This window comes from Vulpes lagopus, chromosome 3 (assembly GCF_018345385.1).
Source record: "Vulpes lagopus strain Blue_001 chromosome 3, ASM1834538v1, whole genome shotgun sequence".
NCBI lineage: Eukaryota > Metazoa > Chordata > Mammalia > Carnivora > Canidae > Vulpes > Vulpes lagopus.
Genome location: NC_054826.1, coordinates 42,290,694 through 42,314,844, shown reverse-complemented (window position 1 = coordinate 42,314,844; position 24,151 = coordinate 42,290,694). Strand labels below are relative to the sequence as shown.

Below are 24,151 nucleotides of genomic sequence, written 5' to 3'. Positions count from 1 at the left end.
ATTTTGTTAAAAATTCTAATTAATTAATAGAGTGAGTACATATAAACTTCTTGGAATCTATATCCTTTAAAAATGCAATTAGTTCATTTCTGATACATTCAACACTACACTTTTGAGTATAAATGCACTGATCACATGAGGTTTCAGAGGTGAAAATACTATCCCCCTCAAGTTTAAAACAATGAGATGCATCTAAAATTTTATGAACTGGTAGAAATAATAGAAGTGCTATTTAAGGAATCTAATTATTTTACCTGAGTATAGGCTGAAGTTCAGTTTTAGTGTAGAGAAATTGAGACCTATTTGGAATAAAATGTGCTAGTTCAGAAGAGAGGTCATGAAAGCTTGAGCAAGGATGAGGTTGCAGTGGGATTCTGCCAAAAAATGGGTGAAAGACTTGATTTAAAGTAGAAACAATAGAACAAATGACTGTATAATCAGGATAGAAAAAGAGATGGAGAATCAAAAAATAATTATATAAATAGTATAAAGCTTGAAAGCTTGAGAGAACTGCAAAATTGGAAAAAGGAATGTTGACATGGATGATAATTAGCTCACATTGACATATGACACAGCAATGGCAAACATATTTAATACTTAGAGATCTACATTACTAGACACTTGTGAATGAGAAAGTACTAAGAGCAGTAAAAGAAAGATTCTGTTATTGATTTAATCTTCAGTAGTCCCAGAGAGTGTTTGGCCTCTCAAAAGATATGATGTAAATATAGTGAAAGCACGGTGCACATACATCAGTTCAGACCATTATCTACTATAAAATCTGATAAATCATGTCAATAGATTGAATATCCAAACAATATGATGATGGTGATAAATAGCTCTGCAATTTCACGCACTATGGCTGGAAAATGTAAGAGACACTGCTAAACACAACCAAAGTTTCCCCATACCTTCCAAGAAATTAAACAGTAAAATATTCTCGGAATGAAACTGAACTTTGATCTGCCCTAATCTGCCCTATAAAATATTAAAGCTGTCTGCTTTCTCCAGGAGATTCACTTTAGAGCTACTCTCATGTTGCAACTATTTTGACAAAGGCTTGAGCTAATGAATTTGTTGGTGATTCTCCTCCCATAATCTTCATAGCAGGTTAACCTTAGATGGGTCTACATCTTGAGGATTCTAACATCACCTTCAGTTGAATCCAAGTCCCACTACTTTTCAAGCAATAGATTTATAACTCCTTCTGGCGATGAGCAAATTTACTCTGAAGCATCCCAGAAGAAAAAAGGAGAGAGAGAAAACCAGCCGTTTTATATATGGAGGAATCTAAGAAACAGACTCAGGTGAAAAGTATCATTAAACCTGATGTGACTTTTCTACAACACTGCAAATTGCAAGAAAACAAACAAAAAGCCTAAACTTTGACAAAGATTCTTTCCTTGACCAAACTTGAGTCAGTCTCCTAAACCTTATTCTAGGTATACTTGTTCACTTTCTTGTAAAATTGAGTTTTCACAAAAACCCTGTTAAGTCATCTTAACTGTCGTCACACCCATCCTCAATTTCTGATCACCTTTGCTCTCTGATCAGCTTCCTCATTCTCCACCATCTCCCAGGTGATATCTGATCACTTTGGACTGTCTTCAGCATGAATCCTCATGATTCCTTTTAGCAAAATTTTCTATCCACTGACCCCCACCATGCCTCTTGGTTTTAAATTCCCAGTGGCCTGTGCTATATTCAGAAGTGAACCAATCTCTCTCCCCTGCTGTAAAATCCCATTGCATTGGTTACTGTAATTATGGTCATGGTCCATAATAATGTCTACCTTACCATTTGTAACAAGTGTCATTGAATGACTTTTTTTTTTCTTTAACACCTTCTATCATACTAAGGCTGTCTCCCTCATTAAGATGACAAGACAATAGTAACTGAAAATTTTTTATATTTATTTTACTCCAATTTAAACCACATCTGCTTACATTTGAAACCGAATGAACCCCTTTTCTGGAAAAACAGAATCTTTATGTTTATAGAGTTTCAGTGGTTAGATGTAGAAGTAACAAAATGGCTGTCAATACACCACATCATTTAAAACAACTTTTTTTAGAATAAATGATGAGAAGTCACCATGCAATGTAGAAACTATTGCATTTCCTGCCAAATAAAATCATTCCATTTAAAAGGACGTTAGTAAAATCTTTCCGATAGTGAAAGTAATTTTATTTTTCATTTTAGAGGTAAGGGAAAACTAAAACTCTCTTTCCTATGAAGGACATTTGTAGAAAATCTCAAAAGAAATATATGTTGACAGACCTACCTGTGGTAAAGAACAGGTTTTCTGATGATTGGTGCCAAGATGAAGATTTCCTGCAGATTGAGGTTTCTTTAAGTGCTTCAGGGTCTCTGTCTGCTATTTTCTTATCTAATGTATCTTCACCCCTCAGCCCTTAATGACAGTGTTCTAAGGACCTAAAAGGGGGGAAAAGACATTTTTGAAAGATTGCTGAGTTAACAGCAAAGTCACCTTGTACTTGCTTCAGATGTTGTGCACTCAGGAATATAAAACAGAAACATCTTGTTAGAGCAGTCAACCTGCTGAATACATGGTCAGGATGGGGAGGCTAGGACACATCCAAGTAGTGTAAAAAAGAGGAGAAAGCTCTCACTGATACATAAGGCCAGTTAGGTTTCCAGAACTGTATTTACAAAGGATGCTGTGCTGCATTTTGCTTGAGAAAGGAAGTGGCAGGGGTGAGAAGAGCTGGGAGAAAAACCTAAGCAAGGTCATTATTCAATACATATTTATGGGGTGCCCACTACACACAGTTATAACCATGAACAAGACTTGCTTATGCCTTCCCAGAGTTTCTAGTGCAGCTGGGCAAAAGATAAGAAAATATGCAACTATAATGTAGTGGGATCAATGTAAGGGTAGTAGGTGAAGTGCGTGATTATGGTAGAGACCACACATTTCCTAAATTTGGGAGGAGAGGAGAGAGTCAAGGAAGTCTTCCCAGGAAAAATGCCAACCACAGAGCTGAAGGCAGTGCAGTGGTTGACCAAGTTGGAACAATGGAGACACAGGTATAAAATTTATATACAGGGCACCTGGGTGGCTCAGTTGGTTAGGTGTCTGCCTTTGACTCAGGTGATAATCCCAGGGTCCTGGGATCAAGCCCCACATTGGGCTCCCTGCTCAGTGCAGAGTCTGCTCCTCTCTCTCTGCCCCTCTCCTGGCTTATGCTCTTGTGCTCTCTCCTCTCTGCCTCACTCTCTCTGTCAAATAAATAAAAAAATCTTTAAAAATATACATTTATATATAATGTATATTTTTACATTACATTATACATATACATATATATGTATATATATACACACAGACATACATACATACAGGAAGAGGGGAAAGCAAGAGCTTAAAGTGGAAAGCTAAGTAGGGAAGTTGAAGAGGCAGACTTCACCTTAACTTCTCTGCCTTATTTAAGAGGAGGGACCTGAACCTATAGCTATAAATCACAATTAAATTCTGAAGAAAAGCAATGCCTAGTGGGACGTCAGGCTCACAGGAGACCTTAAGAAAGTCTTACTAAATTATTTTTACCCACTTACTTTTAACTCATTAATAAAAGCTTTTCTAAAGTTAATCTGCAAGTGTCTCAATTTAATATGTCTTTGGATCAAAATCAAATGAATATATGTAACATATGTATTTTTTTAAGACACCAGCTTTTATTTTTTTTAAGACTGAACAAAGAAACAAGTTTTTCTTTGGATTTGGCTAAGCTAAGATGCTGATAAGATGGCTGTTTGCAAATGGACCAGTTTGTGTCCACAGAGTAATATATATAGGCACCCATATAAATATGCATTCACATATGTATACACATGCAATCTTTTCTTTTTCTTTCCTTTCTTTCCTTTCCTTTTCTTTCTTTTCCCTTCCTACCTTCCTCGCTCCATCCCTCCCTCCCTTGCTCTCTTTCTTCTTCTCTTCCATCATTGGTAACTATGCCAGCACACCTAAATATGTTTAGGAATTTGTAATACTTTCACGAAATGAGTTATTTTTATCTAATGAACACTTGCAACAGAAACTTAGCAAGGTAGTAAAATGTCACATGAATCAAGTATTAAAATCTATTTGATTTAAAGTTCTGAAACAAAGTCATTCAGGTATATTAAGCTACTCATTGGTTTGAAAAGTAGTTTGCAGAATTCTCCACATAAATTGGATTTCTCTACTAGTTTTCCTCTAGTTTCCCCCAAACAGTGGGAGAAGAGTTCCCTGTTTGAAATGCATGAGCATGGTGGTAACACTTCAGATTTTAGTCTTCTTATAAAGCACTGGTTGTCAATACATGGGCTTGTTTTCCTCCTTGATAACTTCAGAGCTTTAATCTAATTATCTTTTACCTTAAACACCATGCAAAAAGTACTATCAGAGATGAGATGCTACAGTTGATGGGTCGAAATGGATCATGTGTTTTACTTCTGAAAGAACTATTAGGGCTATAAGTAGGTTTTGTTCCCATAAGTGGATGGTATGTACTCTATTTAAACTTCTCTACCATCAGCTTGGAGTACACTGAGTTATGTGCATTTCAAAACCTGGTCAGTGGTCTAGACTTAGTAATATGGATGAATTAAATGAGAGTTCAGTTTCAAGCCAATGAATATGTAGTGACACATAGTTCTTATAAATCACTAGTTATGATGATACGTAGAAATCATACCATAACCTTTTATACCTTTAAGTTATGATCATATTATGTTAAATTTTAAATGCTATTACTAATTATCCATTTTTACATTAACATGTTATAGACCTAAGTGAAAAAAAGAATTCTGCCTCTCAGTCTAAAAACTCCAAAAGAATGATGTAGTAAAACAACAACACTTATTGGGATGCCTGAGTGGCTCAGCGGTTGAGTGTCTGCCTTCCCTTCAGAGCTTAATCCCAAAGTCCCAGGATCAAGTCCTGCATTGCACTCCCCGCAAGGAACCTGCTTCTCCTTCTGCCTGTGTCTCTGCCTCTCTCTGTGTCTCTCATGAATAAATACATAAAATATTTTAAAACATAACAATAACACTTATTTAAAACTTTAAAAAAATATGTTTCAGTCATGAGGAAAGCATGCTTATGCCATTAAACATAAGGTATATTTTGTTATGTTCTTTAATTGGTCGGGAAAAGTGGTTCTTCCTTCTCTCACTGAAGCTTTCTATAGTCAAAATGTGTTGTTTGCCTACTCAGAGCCATCCTCTCTCTTCTGTATATAGATGACCTCAATTACTTGTTAGAGACTACAATTCCTTCATTTGGCTATCATTTTGATGGGACACTCTTATGAGGTCCTGACTATAAAATTAGCATAATATGGGTAGAAAATGACCCAAATTAGGTCAGTCAAAATCTCCCCCAGGAATTTGAATCCTGAGTACAATGAACCAGTAGAAAAGTTTATTCCTTCTGTGACAGTGAGAACCTGATGATTCTTTTAATTTGTTTTAAATCCCTTAATCCTAGGACTTATCCTATTTCTGCCTCTCCTTAAGCCTGGTGGTTCTACTCTTCCATCCATTCCATGAGCTGCCCCAGATATTAAACAAAACAAATGTTTGTTGCTGTTGTTGTTTTAAATTCTCAAGTTAGCCACTGATGGTTTTTATTGCTTCAAAGAAACCTGACACAGAGACTGATAGCAAAGTTCATTTTGGCAGTCAAGTGCTAAAAAAAACTATACTATACTTCAAAATTTTTAGTACCACAAGAAGAAACAAATAGTACATTGTGGAGGAAATAAAGGAGGGAGAGTTAGCTCATGTTTGCTTAAAAATAAGTTTCTATGGATGATGTGAAAGAATGGGTGGAATTTTCAGAAAAGATAGGATTAGAATCTGTCTAAGGGGGAGGGAACAACATCGACAAAGGGATCAAGGAAAGACAAGTTCAAGATGTAATCAAGTGTTAGCAATGATCCCAGTTCACACATTTATCCTGGGGAATATAGAAATGGGAAAAAAAATGGGCAGGGTTGTTTATCCACTTTTAAAATAAATGTTTACAGTGCTTCTGTGATATAATGGTAAGATAGTCAAGTTCTTGACCTTCAGGAAACTTACATTTCCATGGAGGGGGGAGACAAACGGCTAACAAACACATTCTCCAACAAAAAATAAAATACTTTAAAATGCAGTAAGTTTTGTGAAGGAAACAAGGATCTAAGAAAAAGACCAATGGCCTGGATTGGGGGATGATATGGAGGGAGAACTGGAGGAAGGCAGTAATATTTTAGATGTAAATTAAATGATGGGGAAATGAGAATAATGGTGCATTCCAGGCAAGGGAACAGAACATATAAATATCATAAGAAGACTTTGGATTGTTCTCAGGACTGATTGATGATGACCAGGTAAACAAGGTAAACAAAAGAGAGTGTAGGCAAAGACAATGCTAGGTTTTATACCTTAGATGGGGGTTTGGAATATATTTCCAATGTACAAGTAAGCTCTTTACATTTTATAAAGATCAACTTAATGGTAACGGGGGAAGGCAATTAGTCTTGAATGATGAGTTAGATTCATGTGAAAAAGAAATGTGAGGAATCAACAAGGGCATATCATAGCAGACATAATGGGAAATTTAAATGTGAGCATGATGTGGTTTTTCTTTTTAATTCAGTACATGATTTGGAACTACCAGAAGCATTTATTATGGTAACAACTACCATCCATAATGATATTATTCATATTACATATTTCTATTTCTAACCTACTATAGTGTTTATACTTCTTACTATGTAATTAGCACTTAATTACATGCTGACCAGTATGATATGTTTTACACTATATTTTGTTTCCCATCTAGACTGAAATCACCTTGAAAGCAGTGCCCATGCCATGTATTTCTGTATCTCACACATTACCTAGCTTATATTTTATATAAATATGAATTGGTAATAATAATAAATATATACTTAATGCTTACTATACTCTAGGCACCTGGAATATAGTAAGCATTAAATGCTGTGCTAAGGCCGTCACATATATAATTTCATTTAATCCTCATTTTAAATCTATGAAGAAGGCCCAGTTATTATTTTACAGATGAAAAAAATTGCCATAATTAAGCACCCTGTTCAGTTGCTACTAATTAATTTATTGGCTTACAACGTTTTAGAGATTTGAAAAAATAAAAATATCTGGTCGAATAGGCTATTGGTCAAAGTATTCTGAAAGAATACATGTGAATGACATTTTCACGTATATCATTTCCTGGTCCCATTGTGAATCAATCACAAATCTGTTTAATGTGATATAATTCTGCATATTTTCTCCATCTGGATTTGCTAGCTATTCTTTTCAATGTGTGTCATTTAAATGGAAGAGTTTATTTAAAACAGATTCTATGACACTGTCTCACTTACCCTCTCTTTCATTTAATTAAGCCAAATCGTATTTCTCCCACCACTAAATCAAAAAGATGACTACAAATTCTATGGTACATGTGCCTGGTTCATTTTGTCTAGATCCTAAGCATTTCTAACATCTAAATATATATGCAGAAATACCCATCAAATGATGATTGTGACACAGATTATGATTGTGGCCCAATTATCTCAACAGATACAGATGCCATAAAGTTTAAAAGATAAAGGAGACAATGATATGAAGGGGAAAAAATAACAAACAGAACACTAATAGGAATAAGAAGAAAACATAAAGACTGTCAAAGAAAATTACAGTTGGGCTCACAACAGGAGGACACAAAAAAGAAAACAAAAATAATTTAGATTCTACCCTGAGGCATACAAATATAAAAACAATGGAGGAATTTTAATTGGGCAAAAATGCTCTAAATGTTTGCTTAAAACTATATCTCTCCTTAAAACACAGCTACAGTGATGACATACTTGACATTTGCTCACAATCCATTTTCCTCATCCAAAGTTTAAATTTTGTAAATAGGCAATTCCAGTTTCTATTTTGGTTCACACTCTGAATGCAAATAATTATGTCTCACACCCCCCTTAGGAAGAGAGAGCATTTAAATAATAAGTGGAAGATGGTATTAAAACAAATATCAACACACCAATCTGCACAGAATATCAGACAGATGAGACAAGATGTTTGGCAAAAGGGGAAGTAGTGAAGATGAAGAAGGAGAAATGGGGAGACGAGGAAGGGGAGGAAGAGGCAGAAGAGGGGAGGAAAAACCCTACCACCACCACCACCACACACACACACACACACACACACACACTTAGACTCTGATTATTTTTAAAACTTCAAGTTTTTAGATTTGCCCAGTTCTTCCAGGAATAATTCATTTTCTGGTCGTGTTTAATATCTTTTTCTCCCTCTCTGTTCCCTTCCCCCACTTCTAATCTGGTGAAGGTTTCCTGGTTTACAGAAAATTGTGTCATTCAGAAATATTAGGATCACAACAGGCTGATTAATAACTGTGTTGAAAAGCTAAATTTTGGTGATAGACCACATAAATCTTTCTTATATGAGATGTCGGTTCTGCAGGCTGTAGGGTTGCTAGAGTTTAGATCTTAGGTTTAGCTGAATTTCTTTAGGAGCTCTGGCAAAATAGGACCACAAAGAAAATGCCATGAGAGGGATTCATATTTTCTTAACGGAGAGGCAAAAAGTTGGTTTAGGAAAACTTCAAATCATCACTGGCTATTTGGGTAAAGTAAGAAAAAGTGCCATAATAACACGTGAATAAAAAATGCTTTTAAAATATTATTTAAATGCAATCCTCAATTCTTCAAACATTTAAAGAAGAATTAGTCACTTGTTGCCTCATTTAGTACTCAAAATTCAATTTAGCCTAAAGCATTCTAATAAATATAAAAGACCTTAGAAATATATGAAAATAACATTTTGTAAATAACATATGGCTTCATAATTTAGGGCCAATTTACACATACTACATTTTTTTCTTGTATGTGTTACAAAATATTCTTATTTTTAACCATTTACTTCTCTTTGTCATACATTTTCTCATCACAGAAGTAGTTTTTAAAGGAACACCCATCAAAATATCATGGGACACTACTGTTCAAAAAGCATAGTTCAGGAAATGCTAATTTCAGATTTTTTTACCTTCCCTGAATAAACACTATATATTATAGACACTAACTCAGGGACGCCTGGGTGGCTCAGTGGTTGAATATCTGCCTTTGGTTCAAGGCATGATCCAGGGATCCTGGATCAAGTCCCTGCATGGAGCCTTTCTCCCTCTGCCTGTGTCTCTCCCTCTCCCTCTCTGTGTCTCTCATGAATAAATAAACAAAATCTTTAAAACAAAAATAAACACTAACTCAGAAACTTGGTTAAGGAGTCAGGGCATTCAAGACATGAAGAAATTAGTCTAGAATTTGAAGATGAAAAGCAAACTGTTCAAAGAGAAGTCATAATATTAAAGCCCTCACAACATTGTGGAACTTCCTGAAAATCAGCCAGCCTTCACACAGTGGACTAAATTGTGGTTCCATCTCAAACCTTGCAGATCTTTTCTCTTCCTAACTTTGTCTTAATAGCTTATGATAAAGTCAGCAAACTGTTGTGCTAATAGCACACACCCTGGAACAGGACTGTGGGCTCAAACCCTTTCTTCCTCTTACTAGCTTTCTGGACCTTTAGCAAGTAATTTAACCTCCCTATACCCCATTTTTTTTTTTCATCTGCAAAATGAAAATAATACCAATACCTACCTCATTACGTTGTTACATTGGTTAGTATTTATAAAGGGGTTAGAAGTAAAACGAGGTATGGTAATGCTATATCAGTATATAATAAGTATTTGAAATTTAAAAATGCATTAATTAAATCAGTTAAATCAATTAGGTACCTACACTAGCCCCAAGTCATGTTAGACATGATGTACAAGCCACAATAGTTCAAGTCTTTGAATTACTCAACTTATATTCTAGATAAAATAATAGAAATAAGTGTGTCAACAAATAAATAGGAGGTTTTTAGATGGAGGTAAGTGCTTTGAAGAAACGAGTGTTGAGTGAAAGAGGAGGAGTTCTGATTCGGGAAGGTTCTTCTGGGACCTGGTGGTGTTTGGCATGAGAAGGTAGTACAGGCCTAAGAATCAGGGACTCTAAGAACTTAGCAACAAGAATTACAGTCTTGCTCCTGAGACGAGGGGTAAGGGGCACAGAAAAGAGAAAAGCAGTAACTAACCCCAGAGAAGTAGGCAGTGCTCTCCCAGATAGCCAGGGATTGGCTTTTGGATTTTAAGTGCCATGGAAAACCATCGTTGGAGTTAAAACTGAGGATCAAGTTGATCTTGTTTAACTGCTAACAAAGTCCTTTATTTCTGAGTTGTAAGTACAACTCAGTGCCCCATTTTTTGCTTTCGCCTGGTGCTTTCGACCCTAAATTTTACCTTGTTATTGAGTCAATAAATGCAGAAGATACTTGCTGGACAGTATATGTCTTTCTGTCACTGACAGGTTTTATTTCCTAATTGCTTGGTTGCTACATTCATCTAGTTGTATATAAATCTAGTTATATTTTTTCTCTTACCGTATTTCACTCATCCAGATTTTGGGCAATAATTCCTCTTTAGTTTCTTGCCATAAACCCTGGATAGGATCGGGTGTATGCAAAAGCTAGACAACTCACTGTATTTATATGATGTGGAAGGTACTAAACACCTTTTACAGGATGAAGGCCTTCTTTATCACTAGTCTACTGTGGTTTTTAAAATTCCTTTGTGGGGCATCCCTGGGTGGCGCAGCGGTTTAGCTCCTGCCTTTGGCCCAGGGTGCGATCCTGGAGACCCGGGATCGAATCCCACGTCGGGCTCCCGGTGCATGGAGCCTGCTTCTCCCTCTGCCTGTGTCTCTGCCTCTCTCTCTCTCTCTCTGTGACTATCATAAAAAAAAAAGAAAAAAAAATATAAAATTTCTCTGTGGTTCTGTAAACATTTGGTAGTTGCTCACTTAGATGTCTTTAAAGTTTTGGGCATAGTTTGCCAGTTGGTTGAAGTTATTAATCATAATATTCAAATTTGTAATTTTAATTTATTCCAATTCTGTTTACCCAGTAAAATCAGGTAGCAAAATACACATTTGCATAAGAAATTCCTACTTTATAGATTCCTTTGGGCACTAAACTGTGACTATGTTATACTTTTAAACATAAGTAAAACCACATTTTAATCAAAATGGATTGAAGTTATATAGCATTTTAAATTGCAGTAACTATGAACTTATCAGAATGTTTTCCTCCAAACCCATATCTTCAAATTTAATAATTATTATTTTCTCTTCTTCATGAACAAATTTTTCCTTAATTATTTAAAATATTTTGCCACTTGAATACCCATTTTGGAAAAGCTATGTTGGTTAAACATTAATATTGTTTTTTGGTATGTTCCAATTGTAACAAGAAATCAGGGGATTTGATTTTGGCATCTAGGTGCTTCCCTACTTAGATCAATAAAATTGATTAACTGGACTCATGTTTTAGACTAGACTGCTGTAGCTTTTAAAAGTCTGTGATTTGTTATAGTCTCATGACTTTTTAATACTTTGGTATCATTTTTACTGTTTTCAGTTTTATGATAAAAATCCTTATTTCTTTAAACTCAAACCATAGAATTATGTGTATGTATAGTGTTAGTTTCCCTGAGTCTATGTTAAATTAAATATTGACTTTGTGAGTTCTATATCATTTATTATTTACCATTCTCAATCTGTGGAATTTATTAAAAAATTGATAAGAATGCCTGGTGGTGAAATCCCCACAGATATCAAATTGGATGACCCAACCAAGCCAATTACAAAATTGACAAATCTATGGTTACTTCAATAAAAATGACACAATTTGATTTTGCCAGAGACTGATATTTTTAAAGGACACTTTGAGACATTTTCTTTGAAGGAATAATGTTCTTCAATTTTAGAAAACTACTTTTTTTTTTCTTTTCAGAAAATTGCTTTCTTATGAGCCTTGTTAGCCTTTCTGTTCTTCCTGCCTTTTTCCAGAAGTTGATTTCTCATTCTTTGGCACTTTAGAAAATGTTGGGAGAGAATTTCAAGTATTTAAAAAAATATTTTTAGCAGATTTACCTTTTGTGCAAAGTGTCAGACAGTTCAAGGGGGCACCCTGAGCTTTCTTACATCTTTTGTCAGCAGAACAGAATTTCATTCCTAAAGAACAGTTGTTCACATTACAGAAATAAGTCTCCTACGTAGGTGCCCTTGCTGATAGCCTCCAGGAAAGGATAAAAAAAGAAATGATCTTATAGACTGATTAATCTACTCTCTCTCTCATCACCAAATCTAGGGCTCTCCGTTAGGTGGTAATGAAGGGTTTTGCAGGAGAAAAGACTTTGCAGTTTTCTAAACATTTTTTTTTAAACTTCTACAGTACAAGTGTTTTCTAATTTAACTTCTGTAGGCAGAGGTCATATAAGTGAAGAACAAAATGTCAAGTGAAACAAAGCAGTCTTGAAGATAATGTTAAAAATATTTGCTACCATTCTTTCATACTCATGATGTTAAGCATATGAATATCCTTAGTTTAAAAAGGGGGTGGGGGAGGGACTTGCTACTTTCAATTCTACACAATTATCAAACAAAAACTCTTTCCCTAGAGACACCTGGGTGACTCAGCTATTGAGTGGCTGCCTTCAGCTCAGGGTGTGATCCTTGCAGCCAACTCCTTGTGGGGAGCCACTTCTCACTCTGCTTCTCCCTCTGCCTATGTCTCTGCCTCTCTCTGTCTCTCATGAATGAATAGATTTTAAAAATCTTAAAACAAAAAACCTTTTTCCCTCTATGGTTCAATCTATTTGTTCATACATACATAGCACCTTTTCTCAAGCCAAGCTGCACTTTAGAATCACTTGGGAAGCTTGTAAAACCACTGCCGGGGTTCCAGCCCCAGAAATCTGCCTCAGTTGTCCCACAAATGTGAGCAGGTATTGGCATATGTTTGAGTCCTTCTCTAACTCTAATGGGCAGATGACTCTAATGGGCAGTCAGAATTGAAAAACACTGGGATAGATAGACACCCCCCTTCAAATGTATGTCTGAAAATATCTAAAAAGGAAAATTATTAGGAAAAATTATTATTTCTGATGAAGACGAGGCTCATTTGAGGATGTGTGTTTTACTGGCATTTATTTTTTCTAGATATGCAATCACGTAATCCATGTTTTTATTATTAGTGTGAGTATCATTATTAGCCGTATTATAGGCTCTATAACTCATCTTTCAATTAATCAATAAATCAAGGTATGTATTTAGATTCACTGCTCTGTGGTAAATCCCAAACAACAAAAACAACAAAATTAAACTTGATCCTTGACATCAGGGCACTTACCCATGTTGCCCATGTTATTCTGAAGACAGAAAGGCTGAGGAGGCATATAGATGGTAAGGAGAAAAGGATTGGATTTACACACTGCTACATTTCTAATATTGAGATTTAGAGAAGAAAAGTGCTTAGGGAAGTCACAGATGCAGGTGACATTTGTTAAGTGGTGTGCTCTATCACTGACAATATTGTAGTCTTACTTTTTTGACATTGGTCAAACAAATTTATGACCCATCCTGCTCTCTAATTCATTTAATACTCAACAGTCAGAAACCTGGGGTAGCAGAGCATGTGTCAGGTAGTATGCTTTTTACAATAGAAAAGGAGTGTTCTGTAAAGTGGTGTTATTGTACAAGTAAATTGGCTGGGAGGTGTGGTTACATCCAAGTTATTGACACAGATTAGTAATAATCTGTGGTAAATCTTTGAACAGCAATGCCTATATGTTTCAAAATTTTATCATAATATAATGATTACAAGCATGGACTCTGGAATCAGATTCCTTAAATTCTAGGATACTGTATTTGGGTGTGATCAGATTAATAATAATTTAATCTTTAGCCTTTGCTATCCCTGTCCCTACACTGAGGATAATAGTATATTTTTCATGGGGTGCCTGGCTGGCTCATCAGTAGAGAATGCAACTCTTGATCTCAGGGTCATGAGTTCAAGTGCCACACTGGGAAGGAGTCTACTTTTTAAAAAATAATATGTATTTCAGATGTTTTTTGTAAGATTACTTTCAGAATCCATATTAACTGCTTAACAGTGTACCTGGTACAAGTCAGTCCTCAAGAAAATGCTATTGTATAGTTATTAATTTGTTGCTGTTATATTATTTTTATTTATTACTATATGTAATGTAAATATGCCTCACTGTGCACCCTTGGGTAACAAAGCATCAAGTAACAAACTGAGAGGGTAAAGCTGTACTAACAGAATTATAGTGTAAAAAGCTATGATAGAAAATCATGCTCAACCTAAAACAATGCATAAATGGCAAAACGTCCTTCATGAAAATGGGAACACTGTGAATTCTTACTATCTACTAATGTAAAATTGCAATATCAACTTTGGCAATGTTGCCAAAATGTAGGTAGTAGTCAGACTGCTCAAGAAAACTAATATAGAAATGCTAATTTTATCTTTTATATAATGTACTTTAGAAATTAAGAGTAGTATAATGAGCAAGTACTAGTTCAATGAGCAAGTACTAGTGAGGAACACTTAGATGTTACAGTATCAGAAGTCTATGGAGTGTTCATAAATAATATCTTATAATTCCTAAGAAAATACTTGACCCAGAGGATACTTCAAAGTATCATAAAAAGAGCATTTATTACTAAATCTAATACATGATTTCCTAGGTCAGTTTAAACTTTTTTTTTTTAAAGATTTTATTTATTTCTTCATGAGAGACAGAGAGGCAGAGACACAGAGGGAGAAGCAGGCTCCATGCAGGGAGCCCGACGTGGGACTCGATCCCGGGTCTCCAGGATCACACCCTGGGCTGAAGGCAGGCACCAAACCGCTGAGCCACCTGGGCTGCCCCAGTTTAAACTTTTTGAGGGATCAAAAGTAAAACCAAGGGGGAAAGAGTTTTATTCAATCAAATTCACATCAGAAACACCCTCAAACCCTATCAAAAAGTTTTATTTTATAAACGTTTATTTGTTTGTTTGAAGTAGGCTCCACATCTAGCATGGAGCCCATGGAGGTCTTGGACTCATGACCCTGTGATCAAGAGTCAGATTATTAACTGACTGAGCTGTCCCAGGACCTTTTTTGTAAATATTTTTAAAAGATGATGGAGGGATCCCTGGGTAGCACAGCGGTTTAGCGCCTGCCTTTGGCCCAGGGCGCGATCCTGGAGACCCGGGGTCAAATCCCACATCTCCCGGTGCATGGAGCCTGCTTCTCCCTCTGCCTATGTCTCTGCCTCTCTCTCTCTCTCTCTCTCTTTCTCTGTGACTATCATAAATAAATAAAAATTGAAAAAAAAGAAGAGATGATGGACTATTCCTGATGCCCAGATTCACTGTGTTTAAAAATGTTAAGCTGTGATTATACCATACTAGGGGATATTAATATACACTTAGATTGACTGATGAAGTTGATACAAGGGGCAGAGAAAGCCCATGACTGTTGATGAGAAGACAATGAACTTGAAGATGAACAGATGTTTGCAGATTAGCTTAAGATCTTAGACTCCTCTGAAATTTGTGGCATGGTACTGGTTGCAAGTATGAAACATTACAGACTAGAGTGGGAGGTTGCAAAATGAGTTTGAGGAAGTCAGGAACATTTGCATATTTAGAGGGGAATGGATGGAAGGCTATTTGAAAAGAGCACACAAAAGATGAACATATGATTGGCATCACACCATAGAAAGATTTTTGCTGTAGCTGTAGAACCTGTGCCATAGAAAGTTCTTGGATAAAGAAGTCCATGATTTGAGTTTGAGCCCTTGGGTACATTATCTCTAAAACCAAGATACCTGGGCAAATGACATAGTAACTGTGCAATATGCAAGTGGTGAATAAAAAATAAATAATGAATAAGGAAGTTTCAAAAAAAAAGGGATCATGGAAAGAAGACTGAAACAGGAAAGATTCAAAATCAAGGGAGATAGGGATCCCTGGGTGGCGCAGTGGTTTGGCGCTTGCCTTTGGCCCAGGGCGTGATCCTGGAGACCCGGGATCGAATCCCACATCAGGCTCCCGGTGCATGGAGCCTGCTTCTCCCTCTGCCTATGTCTCTGCCTCTCTCTCTCTCTCTCTGTGACTATCATAAATAAATAAAAAATTAAAAAAAAAATTAAAAAAAAAAAAAAATCAAGGGAGATAGAAAAAGGACACTCTAAATAAGGAGAAATATATGCACACAAAACATTTCATGCAAATATTTAGAAACAATAACCTTTATTCTATATCTAGGTGGTAGGTTTCACCAAATGGCTTCCTTGATTGTGTCAAATAATTATACACTAACATTTTATTAAAATGTATTTTAAGGTGCTTTAAATGTAATGTTTATGATTTACCTGAATAGATCTTTATGAGCCAGAACTGACTTCTGAAGAATTGAAAAAATGATATAAAAAGCTTTACTTATTCAGGTATAACGTTTGACTTAAGCTTTATAGTGATCCAGATGAAACAAACAAGAGAGTATACTCCCTTGAAGAAGTATATGAATTTTCCTTATGTTTAGTTACAGTATTAATAAACTTTTCTTCCTGGTAAATTCATTGCAGTGTCACATACTAGCCTTCAGCATTAATGCCATCAACAGTGAAACAGTGATCACAATTTCACAACTGCTTATAAAAAGCCTATAAGCTTTTATTTGGTAATGAGTTACACAGATGGTCCATGACTCTCTTAACATGTGCAGTGTGGGTCTGTGTGCATTTTCCAAGAACCAGAATAAGAATTAAGAGGTTCTCATCCTAAATGTCTGTGTCTTGTTCACTACTTAAAAATGGAGAAGAGGGATTCCTGGGTGGCGTAGCGGTTTGGGGCCTGCCTTTGGCCCAGGGCGTGATCCTGGAGACCCGGATCAAATCCCACGTTGGGCTCCTGGTGCATGGAGCCTGCTTCTCCCTCTGCCTGTGTCTCTGCCTCTCTCTCTCTCGCTGTGACTATCATAAATAAATAAAAATTTAAAAAACTGGAGAAGAAAACCCATTATATAAAGATGTAAGCAGAAAAATTCTGAGAGGAAAAGTTAAAGTGTCTGATGTTACATATACCCAATTATTGAGTGATTCCAATTACAGATATTTTTTTTAAAGATTTATTTATTATTTGAGAGAGAGAGGATGAGCAGGGAGAGGGTGGGTAGCTGGAGACAGAGAGAAAATCCACAGGCAGACTCCTTACTAAGCAGGGAGCCCAACTCGAGGGCTCAATCTCAGGACTCTGGAATCCTGACCTGAGCCAAATCAGAAGTTTAACTGAATGAGCCACCCAGGTGCCCGCTTCTACATAGTTTTCTTTTACTTCTCTGTGATAAAAGGCCAATTTCAATTCACTTAAATACACAAAATGGAAAATTCATTTTACCTCAGCTGATTCATTTCCTAAATGGAAACATCTTTATTATAACGTGCTTTTGTTGGGATTGAAGTATTCCTAAGTGGGTCATGTAAGTCTACAGAGAATTGTGATACTAGTGATAAGGTCTCAGAATATGCAATCAAAAATTGTAGTAACAGGATTAAAATTTTTATTATAATTTTATTTTTTAAGCTGTATTTTACCGAAAATTATATACTACATGGGAGGACTCCAAATTGCAAAGAGTTAATGCTCCAAATTTTACCTGAAAATAGATTATTAGGAATTAGGACAAAAATTTATCTACCTAAGTATGTAATAAACAGTGTTTAGATTGCCAGGCACATACCCCAAATTGAATTTAACCTACAGTATTATTGACATATTGTATGATTTTTTTTTAAAGGCTTTATTTATTTATTCATGAGAGATACAGAGAGAGAGAGAGAGAGAGAGAGAGAGGCAGAGACACAGCCAGAGGGAGAAGCAGGCTCCATGCAGGGAGCCTGATGTGGGACTTAACCCCGGGGCTCCAGGATCACACCTTGGGCTGAAGGAGGCGCTAAACCACCGGGCCACCCGGGCTGCCCCATATTGTATGATTTTGTGAAGAAAGTACAACATAATACTGATGCTATGCTAGACACAGACATTTTAAAATAGAAATTTGCTTGTTATTCTTTTTAATCTTGGGCACCTGAAGTTCAGTTAGATAAATAGGAAGCGTCTGAGGATTCCTGTGGCAATTGTAAAGGAAAAATTAGTGACTTTTTCTACGTACCTACTATGTGTCAAAAATACTATGCTACATGATTTACATGTTACCTAAATTAGGGTTCCGATTAACTTCAAGAACTAGACATTTTAATTTACCATAAAGATGAGAAAATCAGGTATATTTAAGAAATTGCCCTAAGCCCCATAGATCATAAGTGGTATATACAGAATTTTAAAACAAGTTTGTCCATTGTTTATTTTCTGGACTTTGAGATTTTCAGACTCAGTATTTTAAGATTCTGGATATTTATGACTAATTTCACTTCAGAACATAACTTTCCTTTTCCATGACAGTGGATCAGAAACCCTGTCAGAAGATAATATGGAAGGTGCACAGTGTCCTATACTATCAAAGGAGGATCTTCCAGCATCATATTTATCATCATCATCTTTGTCATCATCTTTCATTACCAAGGACATACTATGTGTGAGACATTGTACAATACTCTTTACATATATTGCTTTATTTGATCTTACAAACAATTCTATGAATTAAATTTGGCTATTATACTCATTTTGCATATAAAGAAACTAAGACCCTTAACAATTTATGAATCGTTATCCCCTCATGCAGAGAGGCTGACTCCAGAACCCATTTTCTAAACAACTATGTTAAAACACCATTTCACCAACATCCATATAGATGTACCATATATTTGTTTTATGTTCTATTTCTTGTACCCTTCATTAGTATTTAAAGACTTCCATTCTAGAACTAATAGAAGTTTTCAAATACATGAAGTCATTTGGCTTTACTCAATTCTGCTGTTATAACTCATGGTTGGTACTTTCTTTCTATGGAGCAAATGTGATCACGCTCTCACCTAATTTTTCATGATGGATTTCAGACAATACACATTTCTTTATTGAAAGTTCCTTCTGGATGATTTCAATCAGATGATTGATAGAACCATCTAATCAAGGCCAGTCATATTTTGGCTCAGGAATGAATATAAAGAAAAGGGGGAAAAAAAAGAATAAGAACAGGGAAGCACTCTGAGGCAACTACTTTGAATATAAAGTTACAAATCTGCCTTCAAGTTATGATTTAATGACATTGTCAAAGCTGGTATTCCCACACTTTAGTTTTCTTATTTGAAAAAAAAAAGAAAGAAGGAAGGGAAGGGAAGGAAGGAAGAAAGGAAGGAAGGAAGGAAGGAAGGAAGGAAGGAAGGAAGGAAGAAAACAAAAGAAAAAATAAACAAGGTAAGGTAATACAGCATTTCATTGATCATAAAATGCCTTTTTTGCCCTCACATTTAAGCATCTATGAATAAGAACATATCTTATAATCAATAATTTGGCATAGTTTAATTGACCATATATTTACTTTCTCAATGGTACCAAAAATAACGTCTTAGCATTGATGATGACTTAGATTGACAAAATATATTGCATACTTTATGACTATTATACTCATTTTGTTTGATGCTCCAACATCTAATTCTTCTCAGATGATTTAGTTTAAGGAAATGATTGTACTTCCATTCCCTTGATAAAGAAGTAACTGGGAAACTTCAGGAAAAACTTTTTATCCTCCTAGGAAAGACATACATAAACATCTTTCTGAACATTGTCATGTGACAGAACACATTTATCCAGCCCCTTTCCAGCTGGAAATTAAAAATATTAGCAAAGAAGAATGAAAGCAGAAGAAATGCTAGGAGTAGAAAGAGGAGCCATAATGCATCATGCCCAGAGTACTGTTCTTCTTGTTATATATGATGATACATTTTCTTCTTACTAACAAAATACAGATCACGGATAATCAAGCTTGTGTATTGGGGAAAGAGGTTCAGTGTTACACAACTGAATATAAGCTAAATATCAATTAAGTTCCATTTTGAGTTCCATTTTCTTTTGAACTCTCATCAATAAATAGGAAAAAGTGTATAGAAATCATATTTGTCCTATTTTTATGTTCACATATTTGCACTAGAAACAAAATTAGAAAACTAGATCATAAGGTCAAAGTTTTAAATGATTTTGACATTATATTAGATAAAAGCAGTAACTCTAGAGTTAGACTGCTTGGGTTTGTAACTTGCCCTCACCCCTGCCAGCCTCAGTTTTGTCATCCATTTCAAGGGATGATAATGATGCTTCTCATGATGATTCTTATAAGAATACAGCAAAGTAAGACATGTGACACTTGGATTTCAGGATATACTGCAAAACTGTAGTAATCAAACCCATATGGCACTAGCACAAATATAAACACAAAGATCAATGTTACAGAACAGAAGGTCTAGAAATAAACCTGCACGTACATGATCAATTACCCTTGACAAAGAGGCAAGAATATACAGTGGGGAAAAGAGTTTCTTCAATAATGGTGCTGGGAAAACTAGACAGCCACACATATAAGAACAAAGCTGGATCACTTTCTAACACCATACTCTAAAATAACTTCAAATGTATCAAAGACTTAATGTGAGACCTGAAACCATAACAATCCCAGAAGAGAATTTAGTAATTTCTCTGACACAACTTAGTAATTTCTCTGACATCAGCCATAGCAACATTTTTCTAGATGTATCTCCTAAAGCTGGGGAAACAAAAGCAGAAATAAACTATTGAGCCTATATCAAAATAAAAGCTTTTGTACAGCAAAGGAAACTATCAACAAAACAAAAAGGCAACCCACTAAATGGGAGAAAATATTTGCAAATGAAGAATCCAATAAGGGATTAATATCCAAACTATATAAAGAACTTAAGCAACTCAACACCAAACAAACAATCTAGTTTAAAAAGTTGGCAGAAGGGGTGCCTGGGTGGCTCAGTTGGGTAAGCATTGATTTTTTTTTATTTTGGCTCAGGTCGTCATCTAATGATGGGTCATGGATCCAGCCCAACATGGAGCTTTACACTCCGTAGGGAGGCAACTTGAAGATTCCCCCCCTCTTCTCCTTCCCACTAGTCATGTGCACTTGCACTCTGTCTCTCTCTTTCTAAAATAAATAAATCTTAAAAAAAAATAAAATTAAAAATAAAAAGTGGGCAGAAAATCTGAATAGACACCTTTCCAAACAAGATATACAGATAGCCAATGCACGTAAAAAGATATTCAACATCACTAATCGTCAGAGAAATGTAAATTAAAACCACAGTGAGATATTATCTCAGAATGGCTAGAATCAAAAAGGCAAGAAATTAGCAAATGTTGGCAAGGTATGGAAATAAAGGAACCCTCATGTAATGTTGGTAGGAACGTAAATTGGTGCATCCACTATGGAAAACAGTATGGAGGGCCTTTAAAAATTAAAAATAGAAATAGCATGTGTCTAGTAAATTCCACAACCGGATATACCCAAAGAAAATGAAAACATTAATTTGAAAAGATATATGCACCCTTACATTTATTGTAGCATTATTTACAATAGCCAAAACATGGAAGTAACCCAAGTGTCCATTGACAGATGAATGAAGATACAGCATATACAATGGAATGTTACTTAGCCATAACAAAGAATGAGATCTTGCTGTTTGTGACAACATAAATGAACCTAAAAAGTATCATGTTAAGTGAAATAAGTCAGACAGAGATAGAAAATACCATATGATCTCACTTATATGTGGAATCTAAAAAACAAAACGAATAAACAAACAAACAAATAGAAAGCAGAAAAAGACTGATAAATGCAGAGAAAAAACTGATGATTGCCAAAGAGGAGGGAGGTAGGGGAAGAGCAGAATGAATAAAGGCAAGTGGGAGATATAGGTTTCCCAGTTATAAAATGAATTAGTCATGGGGATAAAAGGTACAATATAGGGAGTATACTCAATGATATTATAGTAGCAGTGTATAATGACAGATGGTAGCTACACAAGCAGTGAGCATAGTCTAATGCATAGACTTGTCAAATCACTATGTTGTATGCTTGGAATTAGTGTAACATTAAATGTCAACTATACTTAAAAAAAAGACATGATACTTGACTCACATTATGCTCACTATTACTAGTAAGCCAAAGAAACAACATTTATTTTTATTTTTCTTTTTATTATTTTTTCTACATTATGATTACTTTAATATTTGTCATGTGGACAATTTTAATATGTTAAAGAAGGGAAAAGTTTTAGGTTTAGTTGATAGTAATAAAATGTGTTGTTAATGTGTTCAAAGGAGCTATTGGGAGAAATAGAAATATAGAATCTCTGTATTCTTGCAACTACAAGGATAAGATAAACCATAGAACGCATTTTGTGGTCTTTATGATACTAGGTTGCATAGATGTCACTACTTACATTTCATTTATGGCTGTCTTTTCTGTATGATAATGATATTACAAATTGATAAGCACAATACAAATTAATTAGATAGTAATCATTATTTTTTTAAAGATTTTATTTATTCATTCATGAGAGACACACACATACACACAGAGAGGCAGAGACACAGGCAGAGGGAGAAGCAGGCTCCATGCAGGGACCCCGATGCAGGACTCCATCCCGGGACTCCAGGACCACACCCTGGGCCAAGGGCAGGCACTAAACTGCTGAGCCACCCAGAGATCCCCAATTAGATAGTAATTAAATGCTGAACAAAATGAGATCTAGCTCATTCCATCTTAAGAGAAGACCTGGGGGTGATTTGGGAAGGGTTTGCCCAAGGGACAAAGGATTGGTTACTATAGAATGAACATAGCTTTTAAATATAGTTGATATGGGGAATGCCTGGGTGGTACAGTTGGTTAAGTGCATGACTGCTGGTTTCCACTCCAGTCATGATCTTAGAGTCCCGAGATTGAGCCTGTGTCAGGCTCCTTGCTCAGCATGGAGTCTGCGTAAGACACTTTCTCTCTCTCTCTCTCTCTCTCTCTCTCTGGCACCTAGGTGGCTCAGTCATTTGAATATCTGCCTTGGCTCAGGTCATGATACCAGAGTCCTGAGATCAAGCCCCCAGCGGGGTCCCTGCTCAGCAGGGAATCTGCTTCTTCCTCTCCCTCTACCCCTCACCCTCCTCATGCTCTCAAATAAATATATAAGTAAAATCTAAAAAAAAAAAAAAAAATTCTCTCTCCCTCTGTCCCTCTGCCTTGCGTGCTTTCACTTGCTCTAAAATAAATAAATAAATCTTTGAAATAAATAATTAAATAAATATATTTGACCTGTGAACAACATGAGTTTGAACTATGCAGGTCCACTTATATACAGATCTTTTTAATATAAATAAAGTACAGTAAATATATTTTCTCTTTCTTATTATATTGTTAATAACCTTTTTTTTCTTTATCTAAGTTTATTGTAACAATACTGTATATAATACATATAACATACAAAACGTGTTAGTCAACTATGTTATCAATAAGGCTCTGGTCAACAATAGGCTAGAAGTTTTTGGGGAGTCAAAAGGCACATGCGGATTTTTGACTGTGTAAAGATTTGTTACCACTAACCCCAGAGCTGTTCAAGGGTCGACTATAAAGGAAATTATAATGAGTTTGCTTGTTCAAAAATTTATTAGGTCTTACAGAATCCTTGTCTCACTTGCAAATGTGGTTAAATGTGAGTAAACTACTCATGGATACCTTCTGTAATCAGTAACTGTTATAATACTCTTACTGAATGGAAGTAAACCCCAGGGAAGAGATTAGATAGAACCCATTCTTATGACATGGTGGCTTTTGATAATTTGATTGTGTTCCAATTTGTAGTACCCTATTGTGGGGAATGCTTTGCCTGCCCCTGTTACCATCAAGTAGGACTAAACTTATTTTGAAAAGAGAATCAGTGGAGAGTATGAAATTATTTAAAATATGGCACTTGCTAATATTTCATTTGGAAAAATCTCAGGTGGATTTAGTTGACCATACAATTACATCTATGAGAGATGATTTTATTTTTTTAAGATGTTATTTATTTATTCATGAGAAACACACAGAGAGAGGCAGAGACACAGGCAGAGGGAGAAGCAGGCTCCATGGAGGGAGCCTGATGTGGGACTTGACCCTGGGACTCCAGGATCATGCCCTGGCCCTAAGGCAAGCACTA

At 35.7% G+C, this 24,151-nt stretch overlaps 1 protein-coding gene across 2 annotated transcripts in view; it reads right to left on the bottom strand.

Moving 5' to 3' along the window:
• The window catches only part of TENM2 (teneurin transmembrane protein 2), a 3,550,639-nt gene that overhangs the window by 2,598,117 nt on the left and 928,371 nt on the right, over positions 1-24,151 (bottom strand). For both annotated transcript variants that reach the window (XM_041750467.1, XM_041750468.1), the window contains exon 6: positions 2,285-2,436. The gene's annotated coding sequence lies outside the window, so the exon portion shown is untranslated. The remainder of the gene's footprint in view (positions 1-2,284; positions 2,437-24,151) is intronic.